The 9,449-nt window shown below is 39.0% G+C and overlaps 2 pseudogenes; one reads left to right on the forward strand and one right to left on the reverse strand.

Moving 5' to 3' along the window:
• Nucleotides 1–998: 998 nt before the first annotated feature.
• On the reverse strand, nucleotides 999–1,555 carry LOC124973134 (malignant T-cell-amplified sequence 1-like; annotated as a pseudogene).
• A 4,426-nt stretch (nucleotides 1,556–5,981) lies between these two features.
• On the forward strand, nucleotides 5,982–6,077 carry LOC124973176 (uncharacterized; annotated as a pseudogene).
• The last annotated feature ends 3,372 nt before the right edge of the window (nucleotides 6,078–9,449 follow it).

Consider the following 9,449-nt stretch of genomic DNA (forward strand, 5'->3'; position numbering starts at 1 on the left):
AGACTCAAGTCTTGCTCTTCCTTCAAAGTTCACCCATCGCTTACTTGAAGTCAAAGAAGGTTTTCCTCCTTTGATTCATGGCCTATAATTTAAACTTCTTAGAAGCTCTCATATTATCTGCTGTTTTCTAGTGTACTGATTTGTTCAAAGGCCTCACAGAACTGTCATTCCCTAATATCCCTTTCACAGGCAACATGCTAACTGTTGATGGGTGGGTCCCTTACAGTATACCTTGTACATTGTAGAAGCTCCATAATTAGTGAGTGGATACTGTCTGTTTTAAGGAGTGCCCATGCAGAGTACATATCTCCTGTGACTTTCCTTCTGAACATGAAAGGGAAGAATCTGCAGATAGACAGTGTTAAGAGAAGTGATGGAGAAGCCAGGTCTGTGTGACCTCTCTTTCCCTAGCACCCAACAGTACCTGATGCCCACTGATGCAAATTGTTGACCTGGACAGGCTGGAAAGTGGATGAAGCTGGCCAAGGGCAGGGATGGTTCTGCACTATGGAATAGGGCAGCACTGAGGCAGCAGAGAGTCAGGGAGGATGCTGAGTCAACAGCTCCCAATGAATTTGGGAATGGAAGAAATATCAAGTGGAGAAGGAAGTAAAGAATGAAATATGAGAAAATAGAAGCAGTGAATATAGATTGCTCTTTCAAGAAACTTAGTCAAGATAATGGGAAGGGAAGGGATGGAATGGTTTAAAACATGAGTTGATTTCATGGTCAGCTGCCCCTGAAGAGCATATGAACAGGGACTTCTCCACCAGGAGGCAGCAGGTGTGGTATCAGAGGTATGTGAAACTTGTGATGTATTACACTCCCCTCACTATCACAGAGCCTCACACTTGTGCAGCTAGTTTGTTGTGTTCAGTATTGTGCATCATATTCTTTGTTTTTTCAAGCATCTATAGAATTTATTCAGCATAACCACAGACACATTGTTTCCATTCTGTCACATAGACACAAACACAGATACAGCACAATATCCATATTTAGCTAAATGCATTGCTTCTGAGACTTGTTTTTATATGCCACAACCCATCATTTAAATAATGGATATTTTCAATGCCAATTCCTTTGTTGACTTTCTCAACATCTTCTGCAGACATCTTCATGATTCCATCAGGTAGAGCATGCTATTTTCCTTCTTCCATGATTGCAATAGTATCTACTGCAGCAGAGTAAAGCTTAGCTCCAGGAGAAGTTAAGCCTGGACACTTGATATTTGCTACACTGAGTACAAATGTGATGGCTCCTTTATCATCCTGCTGGTGTGGCAGAATACAAGGATATTTGTGAAGTAACATTAGGGTTGGATAAAAAGGCCCTTGTCTTTTTCTAAAAAGTGGTAATTCTCCATTTACTTTAAGGATTTCTATATGTTCATGGCATCAGACTATTTTGACAGGATCATTCTTAAACATGATTTGATTAAGCCACAGTTCAATACCTGAAAATTGCTCTATAAACTGGCTCTTAATACCCTTAATAACTGATGTTTCAACTGGATGAAGTTGGAAACATTCTTTTTCATCAGATTATTGAACATGATCCAAGGTGAAGGGGGCGACAAGAGGGAAGGGACTGGAATGGGAAAGAAGTTAAATTAGAAAGGCTCCTGTAGTTGCCCTTACACAAGGAAGGCCAGTACTGAGAGTCAGAGTTGTCCTCCAAAAGGTCCACAATCTTAAGACAGACATTGTGATGGTTAATTTTATGTGTCAACTTGGCTGGACCACGATACCCAGATAGATGGTCAAAAATTATTTTGGATGTTTCTATGGTGTTTTAAACTGACATTTAAGTTGGTGGACTTTTGAGTAAAGCAAATTGCCTCTCAGAATGTGGGGCAATCCAATGTGTTGCACGTCTGAACAGAACACAGACCAAAAGACTTACTCTACCCTCAGTGGCAGAGTAAGAGGGACATCTAAAAAATCAGCAAGGTCAGCTCTGCTGGTTTTCCACCTGCTAGCCAATCCTAAAGATTTTTAAACAACCAGCCTTCATTATACACATCATTGGTGAGTTGGTTCCTTAAAACAAATCTCTTTCTCAAGATGATCATTGTATACAGACACATACAAAAACACACACACACACACACACATTATATATGTATATGTATATTCATGTATGGTGTATATATACCTATCTAGATGTTTGCTTATTCTATTTATATATATATATACATATATATATACATATATACATATATATATATATATATATATATATATAAAATCACAGACATCCTATTAGTTTTGTTTCTCTAGAGAACCCTAACTAACATAGATTTGAAGAAAGCAGAGCCAGAGATGGCAGATCATTACCCATAGTGAATGAACATGCTGTAAAGAATCACACAGAACCTGGAGAAAAGAAGACAGGCTGGCCTTCTGCAGAAGTCTGAAGAGCTACCATTGTGGAAAGAGTGGTCAGATGTATTTATGATTCCCATCAGTGACACGGTGTGTATAGACTGGGTTTGCTCAATGTAAGGGATATCTTGCTAATAATATGAGCTGCTGACAATGGGGCAGGAATTCTGACAAGTAATGGGCCTCCTCATCTGTCAACGGATGTGCCTAAGCAGGAGCTGATGAGCATCATCAGGGATGCTTCAGAAGGGAGTCCTGTCCAGCAGAAAAGCTGGATTAGCTCAGGCACCTTTTCACTTTGTCATTGGACAATGAAGTCCATTGTTTCAGGATCCTATCTGTGCAGTGCTCAGTTATTAGACCTGGATCTTTGGGAAAAAAAATGCTACATTTTAGGATACAGTGCAAACATTCCTCAGTACTTCTCAAAATTATTTTGGTTGTCCCTTACTGATTAACATCTCCTAAGTGACTAATGGGTACTAGGCCCTGCCAAAAATGTTTAAGAATACCACTTTCCTATGGTTTCTGCTTCTTTTGTCTTTTGCTTCTTTTCTAGCTTCAGGTGTGTCTTCCCTGTCTTTAAAAATGTTCATCTCCTCTTCTTACCATGTTGGCAAATAGAGCACCAATTCTGTGGGAAGTTTCTTGACCATCCTAGACCCACAGAAATACATTTCTTGCCATACTCTACTGCACTTTATACTCATCTTGGTTACAGAACAGAAGAAAAATTAACCAGATTTTTTTTTTTTATTTTTCCACATTCTAAGAAGATTGTCAACCACAAGAAAGCAGGATCTGGTACTGGCTTATTAAAGCCTAAATTTATTGAGAGATTTAACTTCCATTTACCCCACAGGAGAATGCACAGATGGAAGTGCCTGAGAAGCAGAGGCAGCCAGAACAGGGAGGGGGAGATGAAGGTGGTGACATTCTTGGGGAAAGTCCTGTAGGATTTAGACCTAGGCCCTGGTTATAATCAGAACTGCTAATGGTGGTTTGCTGTTTGTGAGGAGCCTGAGCCTCTGAATCAACATTAGAACTGATCTGGGATAGTGGCACATGATTCTTGTGTCCAAGCTCAGCCTGGAAGCCAAGGAACCTGTGAGAGATTCCCTAGTAAGCAGACCAAATGTGCAGGAAGAAATTGTTCACCATCTACTTCTATAAGATCTGCAGAGCACTGGAATGTCTGTATCTCCATTCTCTGTGCCCTCTCTTCTGTTACATGTGTTTTCATGATGCAAATTAAGTCACACATGCCTAGGAACTAGGTTAATGTAGGAACATATTGTGGATGCTGTATGGTTCATGGAAGAGGAACTAGGTGAATGTAGCAACATATTGTGGATGCTGTATGGTTCATGGAAGACCAAGGCAAGATGTCCACTGCTTCATCTATAGCAAAATGCCATACACTGTGTGGCTTATAAAGAACAGACATGTGTTCCTCACAATAAAATAGAAAGTCCAAGAACAAGGTGCCTGTAGATTCAGTGTCTGGTGAAAGTCCACATTCTGGTTCATGGATAGCACCATCTTGTATTTTCTCAGAAAGTGGCATGAGGCTCTCTCTGGCCTTCTTTGTAAGGGCCCTTATCCCATTCCTGTAGGGCTCTACCCTGGTGACTTAATCTCATCAATCTCATCCCAAAGTCTCCACCTCCAACACCATCATCCTGAAATTAAGGATTTCAACCCATCAACTTATTTTTTTATCATTTTTAACTTTTTTATTTTTTAATTTGTGCTAATTAGTTATACACAACAGTAAATGCATTTTGACACATTAGGAAGCACAATTTTTCATTCCTATGGCTGTACATGGTGCAGAGTCAAAAGGGTAGTGTAATCATACATATATATATAGGGTAATAATGTCCATCTCATTCCTCTGTCCTTCCCTTCCCATATCCCCTCCCTTCCCTTCACTCCCCTCTGCACATTCCAAAGTTTCTTCATTCTCCCCTCCTCCACTCCACCACCCTATTATGGATCAGCATCCACTTACCAGAGAAGATATTTGACCCTTGTTTTTTAGGATTTGGCTTATTTCCCTTAGCATGATAGTCTCTGGCTCCATTCATTTCCCTGCAATTGCCATAATTTTATTCTTCTTTAAGACCAAGTAATATTTAATTGTGTACAGGTACCACATTTTCTTTATCCATTCATCTGTTGAGGAGCATCTAGGTTGGTTTCACAGTTTAGCTATTGTGAATTGAGCAGAAACTCAAATATTTATAAACCAAAATCAATGAAATTTTATTCATAATAGTCTTAGGTTTGTGGAAACAACCTAAGAGAGATGTGTCTAAAATGTGGTATAATTAGAAAATGGAATATTACTCAGCAATAAAAGGAATGGAATTCTGTCACATGTACTAAATTCCATGGATAAACCTTGGAAATATTATGCTAATGAAATAAACCAGACACAAAAGGATATGTTATTATATGGTTCCATTTACATGAAGTATTTAGACTAAGCAAATATATAGTGCCAAATAATGGATTAGAGGTTTCCAGAGGCTGGAGGTGGTGGACAATATAATGAGAGAGTTAATGTTGAATGATTGTTTCTCTGATTCTTGCTCATTTATTCCTGTTTATCTATCTTCGAGTATTGGAAATTAGACTAACAAAATTAGTGGTTATAGTGTTTCTGTGTCACACAATGAAAAAGTTCTAGAAATAGTCATGATGGTTGCACAATGATGTAGATGTAATTAGTGTCAATGAATTATACACTTAAAATGGTTAAAATTGGAAGTCTTTTATATCCTACCACAGTTTTTGAAAGTTTATAATATAGGGTTGGAGGTGTAGCTCAGTGTTTGAGCACTTATATAATGTACAAGGCACTGGGTTTAATCCCTAGCTCTAAAAACAAAAGTTAATAATATAACATATTAAAGTACATCAAATTAGAGAATAGCTGAATTTTGTGGTGTGTGAATTATACCTCAATAATGCTGTTTTTACAGAAAAGGGAAACCTACAATCATAGTTTATCAATGTTAGTATCCCCACTTAGTATGAACAAATCGAGGCCAGGACTTGAGTCTTTTCATTTTTATTTACCCTGTGACTCTTCTAGTGTCTGGTGTGTGGTATACCCACTGACTGGGTCTTCATCTAAGCATCATTGATGATTAACTAGTTCTTGCTACATGATCTTTTGTCATAAAAGTTTTTTTTTCTGACCATGGCAGGTATGTTTACTTTTTTTTTTTTTCTTACTAGGGTGACAGGCTTCAAAAGACAATGTCTGATAGAAGTGCAATTATTCTGCCTGCTTTTCTAACTGGTGAAAGATTTCCATTTTTTTGTGAAATTGTAACTTTCCAAACATGCGTAGCTCAGATTGATGCTCATAATCCTTATTTCCCCCTTTTCCTCTTAATTTCCTTTTAACCACTCTTTATTAGTCTTTACATCTTCAGAGATAGATAAAATATTATCACAGAGAGAAAATTGAAATATTTTCTCTAACACAAAATAACAAAAATTGAAAATTTTGTTATACAAAATAACTCTGCCACTGTATCTTCTTTCTGCAGTTTTTTTTCAAAAACATGGACCCTTTGGGCTTGCCTCAGAGAAACATAAACTAAAACTGGAACAACACAAAGGAGATTAGCATGGCCTTTGTGCAAGAATCACATACATTTCTATGAAGTTTTTGCCAGTAGGTTAAAGGAAGGAAATCAGGGGGAGGGAGGAAGAGAGGGGAAGAGGAGAAACTGGGGATTAAAATTAATTATGTTTTATGTATGTAAATATGCCACAATGAGACTCAGTATTTTGTATAATTATTATGTACCAATTTAGAAAATGAACATTTTGCTGGGCACAGTGGCACACACACCTGTAATCTCAGTGCCTTTGGAGGCTGAGGTAAGAGGATCTAAAGTATGAGGCCAGCCTCAGCAGCTTAGTGATGCCCTAAGCAATTTAGCAAGGCCCTGTCTCAAAATAAAAAATAAAACAATCTGGAGATGTGGCTTAGTAGTTAAATGCCACTGGGTTCAATTTCTGGTACAAAAAGAAAAAAGAAAAAAGAGCATTTTATGTGTTTACTTCTTGATTACAAATGATAGAATGCAGACTTGAACTAGCTTGATTATCACAAGAATTTGTTACAAGATTTCTTACAAGAATATGATCAGAGTACCTCAGAGTACCCCCCAGCAACCAAGGACAACCATCAGTGATTAGGATGCTCTAGGTACAAATAAGATAAATCTAGGATCTAACTGTATGAAACCACAAGAGGAAAAAAATCATCTTGGACTGCTGGTGGAGGCAGAGACTACAGTCTGCATGATTCTACTGCAGCTGCTCTTCTGTGGACTAGAGACAAAGTCCTCCAGCTCCAAAGAGATGGGGAGCAGTGGAGTCAGAGAGATCTTAACTCACCCTGTTTGCTTGCCTCATGCCAACAGGTGCATACCCCTGATCTATATAATGAACAATAAAGTATCATGTAGCCTTGAAGTCAGGATGGGGAGGACCTCCTTAAAGTTCACCCCGGCTACTCATTTTCTTAAGGCTGAGGAACACCTAAACTTCTTTCAGAGGATGGTGGTAACAGGTGTTCTGTTAACACCTATTAACCTCCAAAGGGGCTTCTCTACCCCATTTGGAGGTTGATGTCTCCAAGAAGGGTTGATTTTACTTCCAGACTTCCAGTCCACCTTTCTTTCTTTCTTCAGTGTTGAAGAGCTGCTCACCATTTTTATTGCTGCTGCCCTTTTGGCACTGGGGACCTCATTCACTGAAGTGTGGATTATCCTTGTGCTCATCAATACATTGACAATCATCAGTGGAGAACCAATTACACAGGTGGCTGTGGTCACAGAGATGAATACGCTGTCTCCTCCTCAAGGAGCTGGCAATCTAGCATAAAGAGGTATTTAAATAAACAATCATGCTATACATTAAGGTAGCAGAACTGTGGAAGGTGGTGTGAGAACACAGAGGAAAGCATGCTGTCACATGGGGGCCAGGACCAGCACCAGGGCTTTAGGGTAGGCTTTGCTCTGAGAGAGCAATTTATTAAATATAGATTTTTATTCTTAGTTTTAACAATGAAATTTATGTAAAGAATTGAGAAAATGCAATATAGGCAAGAAGAGCATATTGCCACACCCATTTTCTAGCAATGTATTACATATTGTTTACTGTAACCTTTACTTATTTATTTTTTGCTCTAAAATGGGACAAAGTATTCCACTCAATGATTCTAAAGGTATTTGAAGGAATTCATAAGGGCACCCATTTTTTTAACCCAAAGCAATTAAGAAATGGCAGGTGGAGAACCAGAGTATGATCCTTACTCTTAATTGAGGTGAAATTGGGAAACATTGCTTATGATGAGAGACAGTGAGCTTGCTGACTCCATTCCTTAGAAGAATCCTTCCAAGAAATGCTTAGGTCTAGGGAGCAGACAGCTGGCCACTTCTCCTGCCTTGATTCTGGACAGAGGAAGAAAGGGAGCAACTACCCCAAGCAAATAATCTTTGATCACCTCCACCAATGTCTGTAATCACCAACCATGGCAAAGCCCATGATTCCTCTTTGGGGAGGAGGAAAATGTGGGGAAAGAAATCAGTTTTGTAGAAAACCCACAACCTCGAAGGAAGAGTCATCACCCACTACTTACGAAGGTAAGGTAAGGTCCTGCTAGCTTACTTAACTAACTACTGTATATTTAGATTGTTTCCAAACAACATTGAAATCAGATGTCTGTATAATTAATCTTTGTGTAAATTTATGGTAATTTCCTGAAGACAAATTCCTAGAAGTGGAATTCCTAGGGTGAAAGATATAAACATGTTTTTATGTTTTTAAATGCATTTTATCATATTTTCCTCTAGAAAGTGTACATCAATTTAGGGATGGGGATGTGAGTCAGTGATAGAGTGCTTGCCTAGCACTCATGAAATCCTAGGTTCGATCCTCAGCATCACCCTCATAAATTTACATTACTACTGGCATATATGAGAACTTGTCCCACATACATCGTTTCTACTTCAGTTCTCTCTTTTCAATCTTTGTGAATTTGATGGGAAAAACATTTGTGCTTCAGTTTTTTTTTTTTTTTGATTTTGAGTCTTTTCTTTCTTCTTCTTCTTTTTTTTTTTTTTTTTTTGGTACAAGGAACTGATTGAACCCAGGGGCACTTAACCACTGAACCAATCCTTTTTTGAGACAGAGTCTTGATAGGATGCTTGGGGCCTTGCTAAATTGCTAAAGTTGGCTTTGAACTTGCAATCATCCTCACTCAGCCTTCTGAGCTGCTAGGATTACAGGTGTTCAGCATCACACCTTGAGCAGTCTTGATGGAGAAGTCTTTCTGGAAGACAACATGGCAAAACAGGAGAATTTTTCAAAGGTTTAGAGCCCAGAGATTATTCCTCTTCCTTCCCCTTTAACACATAGGTTTTATTTTCCAACTATGGAGACATCATAATGAAATATGGAAAGGATGATTCTGGAAAAATACATTACTTAATAATTCTGTGGCCTGAGGCAAGATGAGCCTAAATGTCCTCATCGTAAAGTGGGACTAATATATGTCCCAGTGGACAGTGAATAAATCTGTTACCATTCTGGAATCATCTTGCCATTTCTGGGATAGGCAGATCTGAGAGTGACTTCCTTTCTTCCTCACCTCTATGTGTGTATATCTGTCTCTCCCTGACCTCACAGGGTGGAGGGGTAGTTGGCAGTGCTTTGGACACTTCCAGGATTTCTGACCCACTACCTAGTAAACTCTCTTTGCCCTGGGAAATCTACACCTAGTACTTGTCCCAAGAGCCCATGCTTGTGTCCATTTCATCTTGGGGCTGATGGTGACATTTGGGAATCAATAGTCAGGGTGCACACCACACCTGTGTGGAGTCTTTCAAGTTACCCTCCCCATCCCCCCACCTGGCCAGTTAAAGACTAGTCAGGGAAGGACTGGTCACAGGTGGGATCTTCATAAATGCCATGGGCCAAATTTTCATCTCTCACTGTACAACATCCCTTCCAAAAGCAGCATTAGGAGCT

Source organism: Sciurus carolinensis (assembly GCF_902686445.1).
Source record: "Sciurus carolinensis chromosome 14 unlocalized genomic scaffold, mSciCar1.2 SUPER_6_x, whole genome shotgun sequence".
NCBI lineage: Eukaryota > Metazoa > Chordata > Mammalia > Rodentia > Sciuridae > Sciurus > Sciurus carolinensis.